Consider the following 26,804-nt stretch of genomic DNA (forward strand, 5'->3'; position numbering starts at 1 on the left):
GATTATTGTTTCGATTAATCGGTTAATAACCTTAAAAAAAAAAAAAAAGGGTCAAATAGACGTTCATTTTCAACCACAGTGACGGGAAAATTTGGAAATGGAAAACTTCTTAGTCAAAAGGAATTTTCAGACAGTGCATGGGGTTTTCGTTCAGAAATTACATTAATTTTAAAAACAGAACGTTAAAAACAAGTGAAAATTTCAAACAAAATACTTTCATTCAGCGAATGTACAAAGATTTTTCGTCTGAATATTCTCATCTAATAATTGATCGGTGTGGCCGGCATAAGCCTCGGTACACACCTGCGCAGTTTGCTTTTGATCTGTTTCTGCTGTGCTTTTTGCTGTGCGTCTTTGATTTTTGCGCACGTGATTTTACTGCAATTTGCATTTTTGCATTTTTTGGGCAGATTAAAAAACACAAATTGCTGCAAAAACGCATTACATGCTTTTCTGCAGCTTCTCCATTGAAGTATATTGAACCAATAAAGCACCATTTTGCGGTAAAAGTCCCTGACGCTTTCAGATGGGAACGTGTCCCATAGGAAACCATGTAAATGAACTGTAGTGCATTTCTGCAAAAAGCACTATAAAACACATAGATGTGAACCAGATCTAAGACGTTTAGTAGCATAATGGGGTTAAAAAAGCTAAAATTAGCCCTTTATAGTAGAAAAAAGCAGATAATCACTACTGTAAGGGGTTCATTTTTTTTTACTGTAGAACAGTGAAAGTAATATTTACAGTAGCGATTTGCTCTTTTTGTACTATAAAGGGCTCATTTTAGTTTTATTTTAACCTCATTATGTTACTGGCCGATTAATCGATTATGAAAATAGTAATCGATTAATTTCATAATCAATTAGTTGTCGATTAATCAATTAGTTGTTTCAGCCCTAATACTCAGACACCTGGCAGACTCCCTATGGGCCCTCCTGGATCACCCAGATCTTCGGTCACAGGGGCCAGTCCACCATTCTAATTCTTAGTCACTGTCTTTAACAGCTTAGCTCTTGAAGACCAGGTCCAAAGGGAGGCGGCATATCGTATCTGTTCATACCTCCCCTGTTAAAAGATAGGAAATTGTCTTCTTACAAATTCTACCATCACACCTAGAACCCATACTTTGTGTAGTGTGATGCCAGGAAATTCCATCCCAGGAGGTACACTCTGAGGAATCCTGTCTCTTATCCAGTCTGTTCTGTATCTGTATTTGGCCTTAATTACCTCAATCAAGGGTCAAATATCAGCCTGAACTATTATTTTCTAAGACCACTTGCCTCTAGTGAAAGTCTCTGTGCAGGGTGTCAATTACATTTTTTCCCTTGTACACTCCCCAGTGACATCATGAGATCTCAAGCAGGTTCTGTTGGTCCTTCAGAAACCGCCCTTTGAACCTATCAGGGACTTTCCCCTGTCTACACTCACCCGCAAGGTTAACTTCCTCCTTGCCATCACCTCTGTGAGGTAAGTCTGTGTGGCTTTATCCTGTCCCTAGTGTTACATTGGGAATAAGATTGTCTTGGGGCCTAAGACCTCCTTTCTTCCCAAAAGGTTTTTCCCCTTCCACCTTAACCAGGATATTGTTATTCCTTCCCTCTGTCCTGCTTCAAAACATTTTAGGGAGATTTCTCTTGGCTACAGATTCTTTTAGACATTCAGATTCACACTTTATCATTCCTGAAGGCCCCAGTAAAGGACATCATGCTCACTGTATCATTTCTATGTGGATTAAACAACTCATCATTTGAGCCTATAGTCTGAGGGATTTGGTTCTACCCTTCCCCATAAAGGCACAGTTAACCAGATCTGTTTCATGGGATTTCAGCACTGGGCATCTGTTCCTCAAATTTGTAGGGTTGCCATCTGCACACACTTAAAAGTTTTACTAAGTGGATGTTCAGACCTCAGCCGATGACAGTTTTGGTCATAAGGTACTTTAAGCTGCTTCTCTTTATCCGTTTGCTATATGGACCTGTTATCATTTTTCTGATGTGTTGCCCACCCCTTTGTTGGACTCCTATGGCTTCTAATGTATAATTTAGAAAATAGGACTTTTTACTTGCCTAAAATCCTACATTACAGGACACAGATCCCTCCCTTTGGTTCTTATAATTCACTCCTTATTGCTTGCTACAAAACTGAGGCATGCTGGGAGTTGGACAAACACCCGAATGCAGCTGCATAACCAATGGATCAGAGGCTAGTACTCTGATCAGGTGTCCTCTACTGTGTTCCAAAAAAAAAGATATTACAGGTAAGCAGTTGATTGACGTTCTCAGCTGTGCATGTTTCCCTATATGACTGCGTAGAGAGGGTGTTTCCATTCCCTCCACTCAGGTCTCTGATTACACTCAGCTCCTTAGTCCCCTTAGTTGGTATATGTAAGGGTTTACAACCACTTTAGGTGTTAGGGTCCATAGGTGTGCACAGCCTATTGCATTAGAGTATGCACCCTAAAGCTCATACACACGTGTGTGTGTGTGTGTCTACATGTATATGGAACCAGCACATTGATCTCCCTGCCGGCACAGTGAAAGGGAAGTGACTAAACACTTCTCTTATGGCAGAGCTGCTAAGAGGGAGATCTTTCCCATATTCCTGCCGGCATAGAGAGCAATAATGCTAATGCACATGGGGTGATTGGGGTGCGACCAAACACATTTGGCAACCCTGTGTGTATGCCTATGTTGGGGTCTTTCCACATGGGTTTTCCGATCCCTGAGGTTTTTTAGACAGAATTAATCAAAAGCTCCATGTGGACTTATGGGGAGGCTGATGTCTGTGTCTGTTTACACCCATCTACCTCTAAATCCGTCCAGATCCAGAAGAAAAATTGAACTGTATGTTTTTCTATTTTTCCGGACTTAAACATGACAGATAGGAGGTAGCTTGATGTAAACAGACATAAGTCTATTTACATTTAGCCGCCCATAGAGCCATCACGGGTCTGCCTCTGTACATTGTGTAAATGTAATTGTACATTGTGTGAATGTAGCTGAGGGGTTTCATGTTAAAAGGCCCCTAAATAATAAATATTGGGTCTAGGGTAAAGCCAAACTCCAGACAAATATAAAAACACAAATTATTGCAGCTCTGTAAACATTCGTACATCATTAAATGCATGCATTAATGCAAGCAGTGTAATCCATGTATAGCAAAGCTGGAGTGTAAGGAAGAAGCATCACAAAGAGCCAATTTATTCATGTGCGGGCAAGAAGGATGCTGAAAGGAAGAGAATGCAGAGAGACAGATATGATGAGCTCATCACTGTTCTGCTTCTCATTTCACTGCCCAGTAACCAGCTAGAGTGAACCCAGAATGAGCTGAGCTCAGAGGTATTGGGTTGAATGAGGCTGGCCATCAGACTGAGGGTATAGTGAGTACAAAGAAATCTATGGATTGAAGCTAAAAAAAAATCACAAATGTTGGCTTTTGTTTTTCTATTTTTTATTGGTCTTTTACCTTGCTCTGACCTCTGCTTTATGTGCTGTGGGGGGGATAATAGAAATACTTGATATTTTGGGAGCAGATGATAACCATGAAATATACAGATTCATTTTGGGAATATTGTTAGGAAGGCTCACATGATTCTAACTATAAAACATTATAAAAGAAAGGATTATCTAAAAAGTGTATAGTTGTGAGGGCCACAGATGGAAATCCCCAGGGGACATCATACAGCCTCAGGCCTCTTGTTGTGCAGTAATACAATGAGCACTCATCTAAATAGATGTATATGGCATACTTCCAGTGCAAAGGGTCAGTCCCCATTCAAAATATTTCAGCTTTGGATGGATGCCAGTGATTCCTTGCTTTATATATCTGTTGAGGATTCCAGTGGTAAGATCCCTACAACATAAAAATATAAAGATCACCACACCTCAGCTTCTATCTCTGCAACTGGCAGTAATGTTACTGTAGCACTATACCCCAAGGAGATACTTGGTCATTTGGGTTCTCTATTCTGCGCCTCAACTCCAAGAACAACCTCAGCCCCTCTAAACACCTTGTTGAGTGAAAACTACTGCACACACTTCTAGGAACACAAGTGTGGAATACCTTTAACTCAGCTGTGAATTCGTTTCAGGAAATAGAATTAGTATAAGGAATTAGACTCAAGACCCTTTAGTGGTAAATTAACTCAATGTATTGGTATGGATTACAGTAAATGGTAGATCCCTTGGGATCACTTATACATGAAAGCCCATCACCGGCTGAAAATTTTGATTTGGCAGGTGCAAGCACCATCCCGATATATAGCTATTCAACCTGAGGACGTATGGGTATATCCTAAGGGATTGAAGTGGTTAAAAAAAGTGGGTTGGCAAGCCCTAAAATGAAGTTTGGACTGGCATGGTTTCACTTAAAAAATGCTTCTACAGTGCCTTGAAAAAGTATTCATACCCCTTGATATTTTCCACATTTTGTCATGTTACAACCAAAAACGTAAATGTATTTTATTGGGTATTTTGTGATAGACCAACACAAAGTGGCACATAATTGTAAAGTGGAAGGAAAATGATAAATGGTTTTCAACATTTCTTACAAATAAATATGTGAAAAGTGTGGCATTTGTATTTCGCCCCCCTGAGTCACTACTTTGTAGAACCACCTTGTGCTCCAATTACAGCTGCAAGTCTTTTCGGGTATGTCTCTACCAGCTTTGCACATCTGGAGAGTGAAATTTTTGCCCATTCTTCCTTTCAAAATAGCTCAGGCGCTGTCAGATTGGATGGAGAGCGTCTGTGAACAGCAATTTTCAAGTTTTGCCACAGTTTATCAATTGAATTTAGGTCTGGACTTTGACTGAGCCATTCTAACACATTAATATGCTTTGACCTAAACCATTCCATTGTAGCTCTGGCTGTATGTTTAGGATCGTTGTCCTGCTGGAAGGTGAACCTCCGCCCCAGTCTCAAGTCTTTTGCAGGCTCTAACAGGTTTTCTTCTAAGATTTCCCTGTATTTGGCTCCATCTTCCCGTCAACTCTGACCAACTTCACTGTCCCTGCTGAAGAAAAGCATCCCCACAACATGATGCTTCCACCACCATGTTTCCCGTGTGTTCAGGGTGATGTGCAGTGTTAGTTTTCCACCATGCATAGCGCTTTGCTTTTAGGCCAAAAAGTTACATTTTGTCTCCTCTGATCAGAGCACCTTCTTCCACATGTTTGCTGTGTTCCCCACATGGCTTCTCACAAACTGCAAAAGGGGACTTCTGGCTTTCTTTCAACATAGGCTTTCTTCTTGCTACTCTTTCATAAAGGCCAGATTTATGGAGTGTACAACTAATAGTTGTCCTGTGGACAGATTCTCCCACCTGAACTGTGGATCTCTGCAGCTCCTCCAGAGTTTCCATGGGCCTCTTGGCTGCTTCTCTGATTAATGCTCTCATGTCTTTTTGGAATGGCAGCACTTTACATTTATATGAAGAACCTATATCCAACCCTTTTTGTTATGAACCATAGATGTAACTAAGCAAATACAATGACAAATTGCTTCCAGAACTAAGTACTTAGTCTGTGTAGATATTATGCTGACACAGCCTGTCAAGTAAAGTGGAACTCCAGGCAAACAGCTAAAAACACATTTGAAAAAATACATACACACCTACAGTTAGGTCCATATATATTTGGACACAGGCACAATTTTATTTTTTCCAGGTATTTACCAAAACATGTTCAAGCTATATTTATATAATGGATATGGGCTGAAAGTGCACACTCTCAGGTTTAATTTGAGGGTATGCACATCCAAATCGGAGGAAGGGTTAAGGAATTCAGCTCTTAAGAATAGCCTCCCCCCCCCCCTTTTTCAAGGGACCAAAAATAATTGGACAATTGGATCAAAAGTTGTTTCATGGCCAGGTGTGGGCTACTCCTTCGTTATTTCCTCATCAATTAAGCAGGTAAAAAGGTCTGGAGTTGATGCTGATGCCCTGTACACACGATAGGTTTTTTCGACAACAAATGTTGGATGTGAGCTTGTTGTCGTAAAGTCTGACCGTGTGTATGCTCCATAGAACATTTGTTGGCGGAATTTCTGCCAACAAATGTTTGAGAGCAGGTTCTCAAATTTTCCAACAACAAAACTTGTTGTCAGAAATTCCGAGCGTGTGTACACAATTCCGACACACAAAAGTCCACACATGCTCAGAATCGAGCAGAATTTAATTTTTCTCAACTCCTCGTACCTGTTGTACGACACTGCGTCCTTGGCATTCGCAATTTACGACAACATTTGTGAGACCGTGTGTATGCAAGACAAGTTTGAACCAACATCCTTCGTAAAGAAATCCACGGCTTTGTTGTCAGAAAATCCTATTGGGTGTACAGGGCAAGTGTGGTATTTGCATTTGGAATCTATTGCTGTGAACCTACATCATGTGTTCAAAGAAGCTGTCCATGCAAGTTAATCAGGCCATTGTAATGCCCTGTACACACAGACGTCAGACATTCCGACCACAAAATCTGTCTGATTTTTCCCGATGGATTTTGGCCAAAACTTGGATGATCGCAGGATCCTCTCTATGAGAAAGAAAAACCCATGCACAACATCCAGACAAGAGAAGGACACTCTCTCCAGGAGGTGGGCGTATCATTGTCTACAATCAAGAAAAGACTTCACGAGAGCAAATACAGAGGGTTCACCACAAGGTGCAAACCATTCATAAGCCTGAAGAATAGAAAAGCCAGATTAGACTTTGCCAAAAAACACCTAAAAAGCCAGATCAGTTCTGGAAAAGCAATCCTTGGATGGAAGAAACTAAGATTAATCTGTACCAGAATGGCGAGAAGGCTTGGAACAGCTCATGATCCAGTGTCATCTGTAAAACATGATGGAGGCATGCATGGCTTCCAGTGGCACTGGGTCATTTGAGGTTTATTGTGTGATGTGACAGAAGACAGAAGCAGTTGGATTAATTCTGCGGTGTTTAGAGATATACTGTAAGCCCAGATTCAGCCAAATGCAGCAAAGTTGATTGGATGGCGCTTCACAGTACTGATGGACAATGATCCAAAACACACTGCAAAAGCAACCCAGGAGCTTTTGAAGGAAAAGTGGAATATGCAGTTGGAGCCTGGCAAAGCATCAGAAAGGAGGAAACCCAGTCTTTGGTAATGTCTATGGGTTCCAGACATGTCTATGGGTTTGCCAGTAAGGAATTCTCAACAAATAATTAAAAATTAACATTTTATTTATGATTATATTCATTTGTCCAATTACATTTGAACCCCTGAAAATGGGAGTACTATGTATTAAAATGGTTCCTGAAATTTGGACTTGATATTTATGTTCAACCCCTTGAATTAAAGCTGAAAGTTTGCACTTCAAATTCATTTGGATTGTTTTGTTTATATATATATATATATATATATATATATAATATGAACCTATCTATTTTACTTTCCAAATAATTTGTTTGAAATTTTCTTCAGTCAGACTTGTCATTGAAAACCTCTGCCATACTCTGTGAGGTTGCTCACACTACTACTTTCTGGATCAACTTTGTATCCGGGATCACCTACATGCTTGGATAGGATGCCGATCCATTGTCCAGTGAGTAGGCTGTAAAGGAAATATGTGCGACACTTGCTTGGATGTCTAGGGAAAATAACTAACTAAACAGAATTACACATCATTGTGTAGATAAAATATTTGCCTGGAATTTCACTTTAGTATTAAAGTAGAACGTGTAAATGACCCCTGAAAACATGGAAACGTTCCTGTCTGGAATAGGAGTATAGAGACTTGATTTGTTTACCACCAGGCTAGTCCTCCAAAGGGCTGTCTGCTCACACCTGTCCACATATGGATACTGAAATATGTCCCCACAATATTAAATATCCCACCATTTGCTTTGTGGTTTTTCTGGTGAATGTTTTGGTGACAGACCCTTGCTCTGTTCCACAAATACCAGCTTGTCCTTCATTGGCATTAGTATCTATCATTTCCAAATGTCAGTCATTAATATAGCATCAGGTTTTTAAAATAAGTCAATGGAAACACAACAGTTTGAAGTTGTGCAACAGAAATAAGTAAAATGTTGATGCATTGCTTGTTAACTAGGTCAAGTACAGCTGTTATGGAAATACTACTGCTTCTAAGATTTTTCTTTTTTTGATTTCATTACTGTAAAATTGAACAATTGACATAGCCTTACATTTCTTAAAACATATCAGTGGACCATACCAGATATATCATTGGAATGCACACTCATGATTTTTCGACTTTGAGCATTATGTTGCTACTGTACACCCTTCAGCAGTGGGTGGGTAATTTAAGATTGGGATTTAAGAAATATGCCCCCCCCCCCCCAAAAAAAACAATACTTTCTGATGTTGGTGTTCTTTAAGCATTCCACACCATCCATGCCCCAGGTGGAGATGTCAGAACATTATGAAAATTAGACAAACGTACAAATTGGGGGAATTGTAAGTTGCTGTGAGTGTCCAAAGAAAAATTATAAAGCAGTTATTTCGACTCCTTTATCTGTTTAACAGAAGTACAGTTTGAAAAAAATACTTTGGTAAAAAAATTTTTTTGAAATAAAGCTAAAAGTGATTCAGCGGTTTTGCCATTGTTTTTTGTAACCGCAGTGACACTAGTGAATTAGTGAACCAAATATAGTATGGGTGAGTGAAATTTGGTTAAAACCTTTGTTAGGCATTTCTTTTGGCTGTCACTGTCTGCGCGGGGACGATTTACCCCTTCTTTCTGGGTGACCAGTATAAAGGCCCGTACACACGGTCGGACTTTTTGACAACAAACATGCAAATGAGCTGTTTTGGAGCAACATCCGATTGTGTGTACGCTCCATCGGACAAACTTTTTCTGTTTTCATCTGACTTTTGTTGGCTGTGCGAACGGACAAACTTTCTGGCAACAAAAGTCAGATGGAGCAAAGTCTGACCGTGTGTACGCAAAAGCATCGGACTTTTGTACAAGGTACAAACACGCATGCTCAGAACCAATGCAAAAGATCAGACTACAATACAGAAGTTCACCAAAGGTGGCGCTGAAGTCATTGAACGTCCTCTTTTGAAGCGGTGTCAGTACGTTGTGACGTCATTACGTTCGTGTTTGTTGTCAAAAAGTCCGACCGCGTGTATGCAATACAAACTTGTGGACCACGCCCTTTGTACAAAAGTCCACGGAAAAGTTTGTACAAAGTCCGACCGTGTGTATGAGGCTTTAGACACAACTAGAAGTTAAGGGAAATCTTCTCAACATGGACACATTAAGGCCCCTTTCACAACAGGCTTTCTGATCAGGTCCGCCTGCCATTTTTACAGGCGGACCTGATCAGATGCTATGTTCACTTCTATGGGGCAGCTGATCTCAGCAGTGACATGTCCGCTGACACCTGCTGTTATCCAATCCTGTCCATGAAATCCAGATGGATGGTGACCCTATTTTCCATCTGTCTGGTGGGTCGGATCAGATGAAAATGGACAGGCGGTCCGTTTTCATCCATTCTCCCCATAGAGGAGAGCAGGGCTCTGACAGGTCTGTCTCAGCACAGTAAGCAGAGACGGACCTGTTATCCGCATGCTCAGTAGGGATCAGCGGACCTCCCATGCAAAGGACCCTTATGCGGTTGATTTAATACAACTAGAGAGTGCAAAATCTGGTGCAGCTGTGCATGGTAGCCAATAAACATCTATCTTCAGCTTTTTCAATTAAGCTTTAACACTAAAACCTGGAAGCTGTTTGGTTTCTATGCACAGCTGCAAAAGATTTTGCACTCTCCAGTTTTAGTAACTCAACCCCACTTCCTTCAAATCAAACAGAATTTCCAACCTTCTTTGCAGTCTGAACAACTTTTTTTTTCTTTTAACAGATGTTGGGTTGTATGCAGATTGATCCTTTTGACTTTAGCAAAGTTGCAATGTGTCCTGGACAGAGATAGCCTTTATGCCCCTTTCATACTGAGGATGCTTTACAGGTGGTATTTTTACCGCTAAAACGCCTGAAAAGCACATCTCAAGACTCCCCAATGTGAAAGCCTGAGTGCTTTCACACTGGGGCGGTGCACTTGCAGGACTGAAAAAAAAAGTCCTGCAAGCAGTGTCTTTGGGGCGGTGCAGGAGCGGTGTATACCCAATTCCCCTGCCACTGAAATCGTTGGGCAGCGCTGCTGTTTTAACCCTTTCCTCGGCCGCTAGCTAGCTAATGTAGCCGCGCTAGCAGTGTGAAAGGGGTCTTGCTTTAACACATTACCTGTACTTGCTCGGTAAAGTTTCTGTACACGATAGATGGGCAGTTTTTCCATGTTTTGGGAAGTTCTAAAAAAATTATCAGCCAGATGGGGCTGTATCAGAAACCTCAAGAGGTTATGAAGTCCTATGTTTCATATATGTAACATATTTTTTTTTTTTAATTAGATCTGTAGCTGCTTAGAGTGTCACACGCTTTTGGAGAGAATGTCATGTTTGTCTAAAATGTATACCACCATTAACCATTTTTTGATATCTACAACCTATGGGAGCTATGGGATACTTCTGTTGCACTTTTAAAGCTGAGCTCCAGGCATACCTAAAGCCCCATATTAAAGCAAACCTTCACCCTAAAACTAATGTCCTCTTGCCCTGCCTTTGCCTCCTCCCACTCTTTGAATTGTAAATATACTGTGTATATACAGTGGATAAAAAAAGTCTACACACCCCTATTAAAATGTCAGCTTTCTGTGATGTATAAAAATAAGACAAAGATAAATAATTTCTGAACTTTTTCCACCTATTTAATGTGACCTATAAACTGTACAACTCAATTGAAAAACAAACTGAAATCTTTTAGGGCTTTTTCACACTGGGGCAGTAAAAATAGCGACGCTTTATCGTAGTTTTAGCGGCGCTTTTCGGGCTCTACCGGGGCGCTTTTAAAAAGGTTCAAAGCGCCACTGCCGAAGTGCTTTGTGGGCACTTCAGCAGCGCTGGCCATTTATTTCAGTGGAAGGGGCATTTTAGGAGCGGTATGTTCACTGCTCCCGCACCGCCCCAAAGATGCTGCTTGCAGGACTTTTTTTCCCATCCTGCAAGTGCACCGCTGCAGTCTGAAAGCATTTGGGCTTTCACACTGGGGGGCAGGGGAGGCGTTTTTTCAGGCGCTTTTTTTAGCCCTTTAGCGCCTGAAAAACGCCTCAGTGTAAAAGTAGCCTTAGTGGGGGAAGTAAAAAAAATAAATAAAAAAAAATAATGTAGTTGCATAAGTGGGCACACCCTCTTATAACTGGGGATGTAGCTGTGCTGATAATTAAGCAATCACATTCAAACTCATGTTAAATAGGAGTCAGTACGCACCTGCCATCATTTACAGTGCCTCTGATTAACCCCAAATAAAGTTCAGCTGTTCTAGTAAGTCTTTCCTGACATTTTCTTAGTCGCATCCTACAGCAAAAGCCATGGTTGCAGAGAGTTTAGATATGCCATGGAACACAGTGAAGACAGTCATGATCAAGTGGAGAAAATATGGCACAACAGTGACATTACCAAGAACTGGATGTCCCTTCAAAATGTATGAAAAGACGAGAAGAAAACTGTTCAGGGAGGCTGCCAAGAGGCTTACAGCAACATTAAAGGAGCTGCAGGCATATCTGGCAAGTACTGGCTGTGTGGTACATGTGACAACAATCTCCATTATTCTTCATATGTCTGGACTATGGGGTATAGTGGCAAGACAGAAGCCTTTTCTTGCAAAATAAAACATCCAAGCCGGATAAATTTTGCAAATGTGGGAAAATTTGTTGTAGCCTGATGAAACCATGGTTGAACTTTTTGTCCAAAATTCCCCAAAAAATTTTGGTGCAAAAACAACACTGCACATCACCAAAAGAACACCATACCCACAGTGAAGCATGCTGGTGGCAGCATCATGCTTTGGGGCTGTTTTTCTTCAGCTGGAACTGGGGCCTTCGTGAAGGTAGAGGGAATTATGAACAGTTACAAATAACAGCCAATATTGGCACAAAACCTTGAGGCTTCTCCTAGAAAGCTGAACAATAAGAGGAACTTCATCTTTCAGCATGACAACGACCCAAAGCATACATATAAATCAACAAAGGAATGGCTTCACCATTCAAGTTTTAGAATGGCCCAGCCAGAGCCCAGAGAAAATCTGTGGGGTGATCTGAAGAGGGCTGTGCACAGGAGATGCCTTCGCAATCTGACAGATTTGGAATGTTTTTGCAAAGAAGAGTGGGCAAATATTGCCAAGTCAAGATGTGCCAAGCTGATAGGCTCAAACCCAAAAAGACTGAGTGCTGTGATCAAATCAAAAGGTGTTTCAACAAAGTAATAGTAGGGTTTGCAACCATATTATAATTTTTTTTTAATTTTACTTCCCTCCACCTATAAGATTTCAGTTTGTTGTTCAACTGAGATGTACAGTTTTATTGGTCACATTTAAAGGTGGAAAAAGTCCTGAAATGATTTATCTTTGTCTCATTTTTTTACATCACAGAACCTGACATTTTAACAGGGGTGTGTAGACGTTTTATATTGCGTGTGTATGTATGTGTATGTGTATATATATATATATATATATATATATATATATATATATATATATATATATATATATATATATATATATAGGGTTTAGCTCAGCAGCGGGTGTGTGAGACCCCCTGGATAGGTTTACCACACAAAACCAGGCACAGCAGACAGCGTTGTAGGTGAAAAAAACAAAAACAAAGGTGCAGTTTATTTATACTATATGCAAGCTAAAAGATAACAGCAAAACCAAAGCAAACATGAAAAGTAATCCTGGTCAGCTTGACCGCTTGCTACACACGTAGATTCCCTATCTAACAAGTAGGTGCAACCTTTGGCTGCCCCAGTCCCTGTTTTCCAGGTTTAGAAGTTTGCCACAGAGGCATTGACTCACCGCACAGGACAGGTTGACTCCCCAGTCTACAAAACACAGAACTGATTCCAGGATGGAGCATCTCCTTAAGCATGTTGTTTTTTTTTTGTAGAGGTCTTAATGAGCCCACTTACTTCAGCTGGGCTCATTAACTCTTCCCCTGTAGGACTCCCAGCACTCCCTCTGGTGATGTGTGTGTGTGTGTATGTGTATATATATATATATACATACATATATAAAACGGAAAATTTATATCAAATACTTACTGTAATTTTCCTTTCCTGATGGACTCCATGGCAGCCTACGTATGGGTTAATCCCACCTCTCATAGGACCCTACTCCCATAAATCTTTGCTTCTAATCAGAGACCGTGTTCCGTAACTTAGCCTACTCCAGCAAATGAGAGGGAACTCCTGATGCCATGGAGTCCATCAGGAAAGGAAAATTACGGTAAGTATTTGATATAATTTTTCAGTTTTCCTGACAGACACCATGGCAGCCTATGTATGGTAAATAACTAGCCATACAAACCTGGGTGGGAAAATTGCTGGTTAAAGAAAAGAAAGGTTTAATTGGCACCATCAACAGATAAGACATATAAACCAAATTTGACCGTAGACAACGAAGCCGGTTCTATGCAATAGTGCGTCATAAATGTGTTGATTGATGTCCATGAGGCCGCTTTACAGATCACTTCCAGAGATAATGACGGGAAGCCGCCCACAATGTAGAAACGCTCCTAATAGAATGAGCTGCAAAGGTTCTGGAAGAAGCACGCAATCCTTTGTTCTTTCCATGAAAATAAATGAATAAATGATCAGATTGCCGAAATGGAGCTGTGACTTCTAAATATTGTTTCAAAACTTCTCCAACATCCAACGGATGAATATTAGAGTCTTCACTTATCCGAAAGGTTGGAAGAACAATTTCTTGATTCTCATGAAATACAGATGAAACCTTAGGATTTGATCCTAACATAGGAATCAATACCACACGATCAGGGAAGCAGGTAAGGAAAGGTTCTTTGGATCCTAACGAACTGATCTCGGAAACCCTCTTAGCCGATGTTATGGCAACAAGGAAGACAGTTTTGAGAGAAAGATCTTTACGATATGACTGATCTGTATGTTATAAATTTCTTTCTGAGAAGAAGTCCAGAACAAAAGGAAGATCCCACTTAGAAAATCCCTGTTTTCTTTGAGGCCTAAGTCTCATTGCTCCTTTAAAGAACTGCCTGGTAAGAGGATGCCTGGCCCAGGATATACCTGTAAAGGCAGATATAGCGGAAACCTGTACTCGTAAGGCACTTACTGATAAGGACAGATCCAGATCCATTTATAAAAAGCATAGAATATTCTGTATTCTTGGATCATTACAGGAACCGTCAGTGGTAGAAACATAGTCCACAAACTTTGACCAAAAAACAGCTGCCATAAGAACAAATACTTTACCACCTCGGCACCAACATGATCCACTCCTGGGACTGGGAACTCGCTGCACAACCAGGGATATAACATAAGAGGCGTCCTGCTAATAGCTGGGACGTTTGGTCATAATATCGCTTACCAACCAATGGATGACTAGTAAGCTCTTCCAGGCATCAATATTAATCCCCATGTCCATCCCGCTAGTAGCTGGGAAAGCTGGACTCCAGAACACCACCATCAATGATACGAATGTGCAGACCACCAGGACTGGATCAAACATTCCGTAAGGTAAGAAAAAACACCTTGGTCCTAGGAGGAGGACAAAAAAGGAACACGATCTCTGATTAGAAGCAAAGATTTATGGGAGTAGGGTCCTATAAGGTATGAGAGGCGGGATTAACCCATACGTAGTCTGCCATGGGGTCTGTCAGAAAATATATATTTGTAAACATTTATTGTGCTGCAAACTAGCACTGTCACAATTGAACTGAATGGACAGAAGGACAAATCCTTTGTCAGATAAAACAGCTCTCATATGTAATAATCTTGAACATTTTTCTGTTTGCCTGGAGTTCATCCTTAACTGACCAATTAAAGTGGTTGTATACCCATTCCGCCGACTTTTATGTAAATGTAAAAATGCAGGTTTTAAAACGAGTTGCGCTATATGAAAGTCTCCATACCTGCTTGCCTATTCTGTATATTTTCCACTTCTGAAGTCACCCGCGCATGCGCCTTATTTCCTATTTTTCCGGCAAGCAGAGAACCTGTCGGAAAAATGCAGGGTCTATGCCGGGGCTGCCTCATTTCCGAATGTCGACGTCGGCCCTGACATCACGCGAGACTTGATTGTACTTCTGCAATGTGAAGAGGATCGTAGACACCTTGGATAGCACTATTACTGCAAACGCGCGGGATTAAGGACAATAAAGAGCTACTGCAGGCGGAAGTAAAATAGAATACAGAACCCGGAAGACCACAGTTCCTATGGTGGCGGCTAATATCGATGATGATCTTTTAGAATATAAAAGAAAATAAACAATAAGAACCATTTTTGGGCATACTCTTAGTGCCCATTTGATTGAAAAAATTATATGTACATTAGAATGTTGTTTAAATTGGGTATCTTTTAGAGACTTTACTACCGCTTTAATGAAATGCCTCCATCAGTAAAACATGTTGGTGCAGTGCATGAACTTTTGAAAGAAGGTCATACTGTGTATTACTTCTCTGCTCTAATGTGTGTGTAATCTGGATGATGAGTTTTCTGTAAACCCCAGCCCAAAGCTGCCCCCCCCCCCCCTTTTTACCATTGTCCTGGGTCCAGTGAATTTAACATCATGCAGGGATTAGTGTGCAGAAGAGCCTCCACTCTCTTAATGTATTTAGTTGTTCCCCTCCAGAGGGAAATCTACAGAACCTAATGCATCTGAGCCCCTAGCAAAATGTTCATTGGCATACAAAAGCTGGAAGGAAATGTATTTGTTGTGTAATAAGTGCACATGTATGTATTGTGTATGTTTGTGTGTAGAGCTTTAAACCAAAAAATTTAAGCTACTCAATTTCTTTTGCGATCCAGTAGAAGAAATATACATGTATGAGTGGCAATTCCTAGTAAATTAACAAATCAAAAATTTGCTTGCATTTAATCCAGCTAGACAGCAAAGCAAAAAATAGATTTTACTAAAACAAAGGTAATTAGTACTGTATATATGAAACTACTTTGCCTGTGTAAAGTGTGGCACTATTTTAATTCATGCGAGCCCCTACATTGGCATTTGTGAACAAATTACTTGATATGGGGGATATCAAGTGTGACCACTCACATCTCCAATTGACCAAATATAAAATGTACTGAATGTAATGCTACAGAAACTGCAGACATGCAAGGGTAGATGGTTTGAGACAATGGACATGATATAAGAGATAGTTAGAGACTGTAGAAATGCTAAAGGAGATGGTCTGAGACGATACAAGACCAAACATGCTATAGAACAGGAGTGGGCAACCTTTGAGAGGTTGATATCTACCTAAACATGAAGGTGATCAAAGATCGTCATGATTCAGTGCCTTTATAAACTTAGCTTATCTTAAAAGTGGACAGTCTCAGTCTGTAGAGCAGTGGGCAGTTGTCAGTAGGGCAGTGGATGATGTGTGGACGGTGTCAGTAGGGCAGTCAACAGTGTCAGTAGGGCAGTGGACCCTGTCAGTAAAGCAGTGGATGTGTCAGCAGGACAGTGAACAGTGTCAGTAGAGCAGTGGACATGTCAGTGGGGCAGTTGACTGTCAGTAGCACAGAGGTTGGTGTCAGTAGTTTTTTATTTACTTTTTTTTTGTGAACAGTTTCCCTGTTCATTCACAGTCTTCCTGTTCATAGTAAACACAGTTTACTAGGCTATGGTTATGAATGAACACAATAAGTGATTAGTACTCACTCACTATATCCATTCAGAAAAAGAAGGTAACCAACCCCGCAGCAGGGGTGGAGTGGGGCAACGACCAAGGGATCACACAGGAGGGGCCAGCCAAGCAGCAGAAGGAAGGGGAACCTAGACAGGTGGGGTGGCATTTACTGGAGCCAACCCCCTGTATTTTCCTCTTGCATCAGCTGAATCCTGGGGGGAGGGAGAAGGGGAGAAGCCAGGTTTCAGTTCCTGCAGGAGGAAAATACAGTGGATAACTTCCAGTAAATTCCCACATCCCCCCCCCCCCCCGTGCTCTAGTCTGGGGGGTCGGCAAGGAAGGGATGCAAGTTACCCATCACCTGTCCACGATCGACGGGTTTCCTACCTCCGCTATAAAGGTTGTTGAAGACTGGGAACAAACTTCAGCAGACAGTCATAGACTGAAGTCAGGTTACGTGAGACTGCTAGAGATCACTGCTATTAAAGCTCCTTTGTAAATATATAAAATACTTCCCAAGAAATGTTTAAAAAGCTATGACTAGGGCCCTGGCAGGCTGAAATGCATCAGTTGATTGTCCTGTATTTTTAATGCTAAGTGAAAGAAAATTCTTGGATAATAGGGGCATTTAAGTGTAACTCCAGCCAAAAATAATAATTTTTACATTTTTTGGATAGCATAGGAAAGGGCTAACACCCCTGTAACATTTGCTTTGCTGTCTGTGTCCCTGTTCAGAACTTAATTGCAAATTCAACTTAAAGAGGCGCTCCAGTCTGGGCAAAAAAAAATTCAGATTCTCAAATACTGTAGCTGTTGACTTTTAATATAAGGACACTTTCCTTGTCCAGGGATCCAGTGATGTTGGCACCCCAAGCCAGTTCATCATGTGCAGGCACTGGCATCTTCACTAAGGGAAACCGGCAGTGAAGCCTTCAGGCTTCACAGCTGATTTCCTACTGTGCATGTGCAAATTGCTCTGCACTTTCTGGGACCTGTGTGTGTGTCCCAGAAGGCAGCAGGGGGATGGAGGAGGGGCCGGAAATACTCAGCGAGCGCTGCAGCGATATTACTCGGATGTGGGAGTGGGTACATGTCAAAACCAGGTACTCGCTCCCTCCAAAAAAGACCCCATGAGACTTGGCTGATCACAGATCCCGTCCCTTTACCACATGATCAGTCAGCCAATGGCAGCTGATCACGTGATGTAAACAGAAGATTGGTAAAAAAACAGCCGATCCCCGGCTTCTGTCAAAGGGACATCGGTCCTGAACAGTGAGAGCCACCGCTGCCTCATCGGTGGCACCTGCCAGTGCCACCTATCAATGCACATCTGTGCCTCAACATCAGTGCCAACTATCAGTGCTGCTTATTAGTGCCACCTACCAGTGCCACCTATCAGTGTCCATCAGTGCCCATCAGTGCCGCCTATCAGTGCAGCCTCATCCGCACACATCAATGAAGGAGAAAAATTACCTGTTTGCAAGATTTTATAACAAACTATAAAACTGTTTTATTTTATTTTTTAAGTGATTAAATACCACCAAAACAATGCTCTTATTGTGTGGAAAAAAAAGATAAAAATTTCATATGCGTACGGTGTTGCATGACCGCAGAATTGTCATTTAAAGAGTGACAGCGCTGAAAGCCAAAAATTGGCCTGGGCAGGAAGGGGGTTTAAGTGCCCAGTGAGCAAGTGGTTAAGGCCACAATGTTTTAACACACCGCTCGCTGGGAAGCTAAGACTGAACCTTCTTTTATTACTGTTAGGCTTATTGTTTTAATTGGCAACAGGGTTGCTTAAAGGTTACATTAGCATGATGCACACACTTTCCCAAGACAGATGAAGACCCCCCTCCCCCCCGTGCATGTCTGCATCTAGTGACAGTAAATGGCAGCCCTGACGTCAGTTTATAGTAAGCAGAAAGGTGTAAACCAATACAGCAATGGGCAACACATTAATTCCACAGCAGTCTAGTTGACCAGCACAGGTCCCTTCCTTTTTTGCGTGAATATACAGTATGTGTATATGTGTATGTAAGTCATTGTGTGTGTATATATATATGTATGTGTGTGTATGTGTGTGTGTGTATATATATATATATATATATATATATATATAACATTTATTTTACAACGGCAGTGCAATGTAATGAATCCATAAGGCAGCGTAGACGTCATGTCCCAGCCGTCAGCCCTTTTATCAGTTACAAGCTATTTAATGACATAGTGTGATTGGTGGGCATGGCTTATTGGCTGGTTGTCTTAGGGAGGACTAGCTACATGTGCAGAGATGATTATTGGTTGCTTTATGCCCCCCCTTACAGCTCAGCTCATTGTGGACGTCACTGCAAGCTCCGTGCTGAATCCTAAAGCAGCTCGTCCCTCTCCATTCATGAATCTGCTGTGACGTCAGAAGAGCCCTGGGCTCCCTTTGCAGTGGGCTGCAGGATTGTGTGGGTGGTATCTCCCCATCCCCTACAATTCCATTTTCCAAAGCCCCTTTCTGCCTGGTGTATCCGTATTTGCCGGTGCATTTCCAGTGCTTTCTCTTCCCTGGCATCCTTAGAGACACAACATGGAAACCAGGCTAATGCAGCAGTGTGAGTATCAGCTGTCACTGTCTTCTCTTTGTTTTATTCCTTACAATGGGGGCACAGAGGTAGTAGAGAGAGTGGGGGAGTTGATGTGTGTGCTATAGAGGACAGATGGATGGGTGATGGTCCATCTGTCTCTTCCGATCTCTCTAGGGCAAATCATGATGTTGTGGGACCAGAAACCTGAAACCTCCCTTTGCAGGATGGATCCTACCACACAGATGCTCAGCTGCTGTATTGTAACCATCCCTGCTCTGTCAAACCCCCTTTTAAATGAAGTGCAATTTTCCTTTGTAAGACTATACTGGGCCACAGCTGAGCAGAGACAGGCAGCAGGGGTCCAGCACATTTCTACAGGAGATATACAACCTCCATTCTACCTCCCATGGCTTCTGTGTCCATACATTTCTAGAAATCCTTGAAGCCGCCTCCATACCCTTTACAAGTTTGTGATTTTATATTACTGTTTATAAAGTTGTACTGTGCACTTTGTGTTATGTATTTAGTGAGCTAATTTGTGTTCTAAATTGATGTGTTTTTTTAATGCTTACTTAATTATTGATGTATAGTAAGCCATTTATGGGGGTTAATAGTTAAAAGAATAGTAATTCTTTTAATATCAAATTATTGGGCATTGCATTTTTTTTTATATCTGTAGTAATAACCTTTGCGATAGTTACTACTCTGGCATGGCTGCATCTTGATATGATTATGTCAACTTACAGTACATAGATAATTGCATATTAAATATAGTCTTACAATTATAAAAATCAGTTTGGATAGGGTTATTGCATTTGATGTAATTGTGTATATTTTAATATTTTTGGCTCTCCTCACTATACATAGTGATGTGACAGAAAAAAAAATGAATTAAAAGGTAAGCACAAAGGTCTATGGCTATTGTGTGATACTGCCACTGTGAGAATAAGGGGTATTCTTAATGCCAAATTAGTGGGTAGCAGAGCCCTAGAATTTTCTCTTGGGTGCCAGCCATAGCCGAGTACACAGGATTTTAGATATGATTGTGAACTGGATTTATGAAAGGTGATTTGTGTGTGATGGGGTAAGCATACTGTCTACATTCATTACTCTCATGTGTCAAAATCAAAGTCCCAGCATATCCTTCTTGCAATATGAAAGATAAAGCGATAGGACGCATATTTCTCTGAATATAAAGGATTTGTAGTCCCCTTATTTCTCAGATGTCAGCCAGTGGTTAAAATGCCAGCTGTTATTTATATGTTTTCCTGACATTTGTGAAATGTACAGCAGAGATGGAATTTCTATATGCATTCAAATTAAAGGGTACAGTCTGTAAGCCCAAGACAACAAAAACTTTCTTGCTTGTATTTTTGTTCATTAGTAGTTAGCAAGCTGTGGATTTACCCATGGGTAGCATATTGTACAACCATGCATTGTTTGAGAAGTCTGTAGACTGGAAAGTGGTCTTGGCACGCTTAGTTCCTGAGCCTCTGGAAGGCCAACATTGGCTTAGCCCACCATTACATTTTTCAGGTCTTTAATAGCGCATGAAAATGTTTTCCTTAGAAAAAATATTAGTCTATCATAAAGCTACTTGAAGTAGTAAATACAGCCACATAAACTTTTATTCTTCTTACTTTGAAAGGGAGAGGAATTTATATGCTCTTCGGTGTCTGACACCTTGAAAGAGAATGTGTTGCCCTCCTCGAGTACTATGGCCTTTACAGGAAACTTCGATAGCATCTTTGGAGGCAGATTATTTTTTTGGGTTTAGACCAGAACACTTATTCCATGATTGCCTGCTGAGATAGAGCAGTGGCTATACACATGCCCTTGAAGTGGAAGTAAAGGCAAAACCTAACTAACTCTAAACCTTCTCTTGGCCACATGCTAAGCCTAATCTATCTAGCCCTGTAAAGACAAAACCGCTATATTTACTGTTCTGCAGCCGCTCCGGTCCAGCCCCAGGCTGGGCTATCAGCGGTGGCTTTTCAGCGTGTAGGGGTGTGCAGGAGAGGCATTCAACAATGGAAGCCCCATAGTAGCTCTCCTGCATGCAGAAGGTGCTGCTGGACAATGGAGCGGAATGGTTGCAGAACAGGAAGGCATGGCGATTTTCTTTTTTTCTTTTTTTTTCCTTTCTTTAAAGAGCATGATAGATTAGGCTAATGCCATGTACAACAGTTGGACTTTCCGGCAGAAAAAGTCAGACGGAATAATTTTATCGGATATTCCAATCGTGTGTGGCTTCAGCTGACTTTTTTTTCCCCGAAAATTCTGACGGACCTAGAAATAGAACATGTTTTAAATCTTTCTGACGGAATCAATTTCTATCGGGAAAACCCTTCGTCTGTATGCTGTTCTGACGGACAAAAATCGACGCAAGGGCAGCTATTGGCTAATGGCTCTTGAACTTCCTTTTTCTAGTCACGTTGTATGCGTTGTACGTCACCGCATTCTAAATGATCAGACTTTGGTGTGATTGTGTGTAGGCAAGTCCGTTTCAGCGGAACTCGGTCGGAAAAACCGTCAGAGTTTATTCTGACGGAAAAAAACAGTCATGTGTATGCGGCATTAGAATGTGTCTGAGAGTAGGTTTAGAGTTAATTAGGATTGCCTATACTTCCACTTTAATTTATTAATCTCAATTCAGACTAAGGCAGGACATAAACGGTTCGAATATCAGCCGGTTAACCAGAGACTCACTCACCTGGAGTGGCTTTTCTTGTTTGATCGATATTCAAACCATGTATGGGCAGGCTGAATGTACCAAGTTAATCGATCGGTACAACTAGCTTGCCAGGTTTTACTTGTGATTATAGCTAGCGGCTGCTATAGCCACTGACATTAATCACTAGACCAGTGATGGTGAACCTTGGCACCCCAGATGTTTTGGAACTACATTTCCCATGATGCTCAACTACACTGCAGAGTGCATGAGCATCATGTGAAATGTAGTTCCAAAACATCTGGGGTGCCAAGGTTCGCCATCACTGCACTAGACAATGGCTCAGCAGGAGGGATTCCAGCATTAACACCGTTTGTGTTGATGGGGAAATCGAGCCAATTTCTTTCCTGCAACCATGGGCAAGAAATTTGCTCTGTGTATGGCTGGCCCAACTTCTTGAAGGTTTTCCAAGAATTTACAGTATAGCAAAGACTCTCACCATATACCAGCTAAAGTACCTAAATGTGGGCAATTTTTTCTTCTTCAATACATTTTATATTACTTAGTTCAGAAAGTATACTGTGCCGTCTAAATATTATCATGCATTGTGAATGCAAAATATGAATTTCTGATGGCGAAAGATCTGCAGAAAGGCCTGGACAATCAAACTTTTGAAAGTGTAAATGGCATACAAACTATAGACAATTGGAACTGACATAGGTCGGAGGACTCTTAAATAAGATCAGGTATTGAACACAGTCAGTTGATGTAACCACTCAAATAAATTGACTGTGTGCCATAAAGGGAGAACATAGGTCTAGCTAAAATTGGATAACCAGAAGCAAAGAGAGAGGTTTCATAGACAGAAGAGTAGAGACAACTGAGCAAGAAGAAAGAAGAGGAGAATGAGGAATGATAAAGGGTGAGATGAGGGGTGTTTTCTGGGGAGGGGGAAGGTCTTATACCATAATGCCCAGACTTGAGAGTTAGGCAAACATTACATGCCAATAACAGGACTGCTAGCCTACCACTCTTGCTAACCAGACCAGCAGAGGCCTCTCCATGGGTCACCAGAATGAGCACCAGAATCTCCTATCTGGCATGGTCAATTATTGTTAATGATTGTAAGTTGAAACTTGAAGAAAGGTAGTTTTCTACCTTGAAGGCCATGGCTCTTCAAAAAACAAAAACAAAAAACACTCAGATCAGCCATGTGGCCGTTTCACAGTGGTGCACTTAAAACCGTGGCTTGAGTTTTGCAAAAACATATATTGCATGTTTAATGCATTTTTTGGTGCGTTTCTGGATTCCTGTCCCTTAGCATGCACCTGTGAAACTGGGACATGTGACTCAAAAACCACACCAAAAACGCGATGCATTTTTTATGTGTTTTCCATTGATTTCAAGGGGGGACGGGGTTTAGCATTCTTTTTAAACATGCAGCAAAAATGCAGCACAGCTACATCTCATTGGTTTGAGGAGTTCCATCGAATTTAAAGGGATACATTTTTCATGCAATTTTTTTTTTTCCGTTTTTTTTAAACGCCAAAAGCGAATTAATAACTGATCAGTGGGAATGGGCCCTTACATGAGAAGTCTGCATTCGTTTTCTTTTTTGTCTTTTCTTCTTAGCCAGTAAGTCAGTTGTTTTTCAAAAGACCAAGCTACCCTACAGATGTAGCAGAGGATTAAGATAAACCATGCTGAAAGAGGTGCTTACAATGTTCAACTTTTATTTTATTAAAACTTTCATCCCAAAAAGAAAAACTGTTGATATAACTGTATAAAGGGCTATGTGGCATTCAGCTTCAACTTGTTGTTGTATAAATCTGCTAGTACATTTAACACTCCCCTCCACCCAGATTAACAATTCTGCCCCTGTGCTCCTTCATCCAGAGTGAGGGCACTGTAAAGCCCCATACACACTATCAGATTTTCTGCAGATTTTTGTCTTCAGATTTACCAAAACCATATAATATGAGGTCAAACCTTAGGAGTTTAAATTTGTATGCAATCAGGCAGGCCCTTGCACTACATGGTTTTTGTAAATCTGAAGATAAAAAAGAGCAGGAAATCTGATAGTGTGTATGGGGCATAATACAGAAAATTTCATACTGCTTTAACTGCAGCAAAGAAAAATCAATTATTCTGCCCTGCCTGACAAAGCTGTGGTGTGTGGCGGAGCTATATAAATCTAAGGGCTGAATACAGCAATACAAATCCGCCTGAGACCCACGGTCATTCCTTGGAGAGCCAGAATGGTGATCTATCAATGTAAACAGATCCCCGTTCTGTCAGGGCAGTAGAGAGGGAACTGCTGTTCCTAGTGATCAGGAACAACGATCTCTCTCCTCCTCTAGTCAGTACACTGCCCCCACAGTTAGAAACTCCTCCCTAGGGAACCCTTAACCCCTTGATCACCCCCTAGTGTTAACCCCTTCCCTGCCAGTGAAGTTTATACAATAATCAGTGGCTATTTTTAGCTCTGATCGCGGTATACATATCAATGGTCCCAAAAAAGTGTCTGATCCCCCCCCCCCCGCCGCAATGTCGCAGTCCTGCTAAAAGTTGTTGATCACCGCCATTACTAGTAAAAACAAAATTAATAATAAAAATGCTATAAATATATCCCCTTTTTGCAGACACTATAACTTTTGTGCAAACCAATCAAAATACGCTTATTGCAATTATTTTTATTTTTATTTTTTTACCAAAAATATGTAAAAGAATACATATTAGCCTAAACTGATGAAGAAATTTGTTTTTGTTTTTGGATATTTATTATAGCAAAAAGTAAAACATATATTGTTATTTTTTTTTCAAAATTGTCGCTCTTTCTTTTGTTTTATAGCGCAACAAATAAAAACCGCAGAGGTGATCAAATACCACCAAAAGAAAGCTATATTTGTGGTAAATTAAGGACAAACATTTTGTTTGCGTACAACATTGCATGTGCGCGCAATTGTCAGTTAAAGAGAGGTAGTGCCGTATTGCAAAAAATGACCTGGTCGTTAAGGGGGTAAATCCTTCTGGTCCTTAATTGGTTAATATGTGTACTGTACTCAGCTGTTTTCCTGGAGTTCCGCTTTAAGTTAAAATAAATTCTTTAAATAAATAGTAATAATAAAAATAGTATCGTTTCACTGGTTCACTTTCAAGTTAGTCCTATTCTCTAGTACAATAGAAATGTCAGAAAAATGTTTTACTGTTGTTTGCTCTAGAAAAATACATAGAAATTGCTAAAACACTTTTTATTCTGTGTCATGTTGTGTTGTACATTCATAATGTATGATATCACAGGTTAACGTTTCCTGGTGATGCCTCACAACTTGAAAACGTGGTAACTACTACATTGATACAATGTCTTTTGAATGGGTTACATCATCAAAGCATTGTGAATGTACTGTACTTTTTTACTCGCTAACGACATGATCATTTTTAATGTCTACAAATAAATATACAGTACATTGGAGAAAGCTTAACAGTACAACAACCTGTAATAGGGCGTTTAAGGACACAGGTGAAAAAAAAAACATACACAAACAGAAATTGAAAAGGGAACATAGAAGTAGTCATATATAGCATAGTCAGGTCTTTTTTTCATTGCGTATTCCTTTGTATACTAATTATATATAGCTTTAGGCTAGGTTCACATTTTCATGTGTTTTGTTTTTTTTGTACTTTTTTTTTTTTTTAATGCATTTTCATGCATCCCCATTAACGTCTCTGGGGTCAAAAATCCACCAAAAGAAGCTCCTGCACTTTTATTGAAGTTGCATGGTGCAGCGTGTTGCATAGGTGTGAATGGGCCCCATAGACAGTGATGGGATTCCTTCCATTGTGCATTGCCACAGAATAGCTAAAATGTGACAAACCGCACAGGTGTGTACTGGGACTTAATTCAGCAGCAATGACTGCAGCTAAACCATACCTCCCAACATTTTTAGATGGGAATGAGGAATACCTACTAAGAAACTTATGTAGGCATAGGACACGCCCCCCCCCCGCCACACCCCCTTAAAGGAGAATTAACCAAAAAAAAGGTTAATTAAATCCACAAGGTTTTTTTACCACTGCTATTCCTTTATATTGGCTTTTAAAATGTACAAATGCAGCAATTTAGAAATCAGATGAAAGCTTTAGCACCGGGAAACACTTTTTGAAAGATAAAAATTGCATTTTATATACAACTATATAGTTCAGACCAAAATGAGGGACATATGAGGATGAATGAGGGACAGAGGGACTTTGCTCCAAGTCAGGGACAGTCCCTCAAAATCAGGGACATTTGGGAGCTATGGCTAAACAGTAAAGCTAGCCATACATGGATCAAAACTTGACTAGTTCAGCAGGGACTGGCTGAATTTCGATCCATGTATAGGTACTGTGGCTTTACAGAAGACGATCTACCGATTCAGATTTCTGGGGGAACATTCACTCTGGCGAAGGCCTGCATAGCACTCAACTGCAGAGTGACAATGCGTCCCTTGCACCTGAGCAGGACCCGGCTCTAACCCCAGTGTCTGCATCCGATTCTAGCTCAGGCATGCAACATGCAGACTACCTGACAAAAGCAAAATTTGCTTCATCTATGTCATAATAGACATGTGCAGAGTAAAATATTTCGTTTCGGAATTTCGTTTTCGTCCGAAAACTTAATTTATTTAGTTACTCCCGAAATTCGTTTTTATTTATTTCGTTTTTCGTTCAAAAATTGCATTCGTCCGAAAATCCACATGAATTACGGTCGAATCTGTCTTTGAAGGCTTATGGTGTCTGTCGAATGTATAAAGAAGATTAGACGGAGCTAGTATATAGCATACTTTAGAACCCTATTAAAGTCTATGGGACTCCAACGTTC

General features: G+C 40.7%; 1 protein-coding gene across 4 annotated transcripts in view; it reads left to right on the forward strand.

The window, feature by feature from the left end:
* The window catches only part of MAP3K13 (mitogen-activated protein kinase kinase kinase 13), a 230,377-nt gene that overhangs the window by 69,662 nt on the left and 133,911 nt on the right, over nucleotides 1–26,804 (forward strand). The window contains exon 1 of one of the 4 annotated variants that reach the window (XM_077448441.1): nucleotides 19,081–19,299. The exons of 2 other annotated variants lie outside the window; for them this stretch is intronic. The gene's annotated coding sequence lies outside the window, so the exon portion shown is untranslated. Of the gene's footprint in view, nucleotides 1–19,080; nucleotides 19,300–19,612; nucleotides 19,739–26,804 lie in introns of those variants that run through there. One more of the 4 variants, XM_077448444.1, reaches the window with a different exon arrangement.

Source organism: Lithobates pipiens, unplaced genomic scaffold (genome assembly GCF_037356315.1).
Source record: "Lithobates pipiens isolate NorthernLeopardFrog02 unplaced genomic scaffold, aLitPip1_a1.2 Scaffold_22, whole genome shotgun sequence".
Lineage (NCBI taxonomy): Eukaryota > Metazoa > Chordata > Amphibia > Anura > Ranidae > Lithobates > Lithobates pipiens.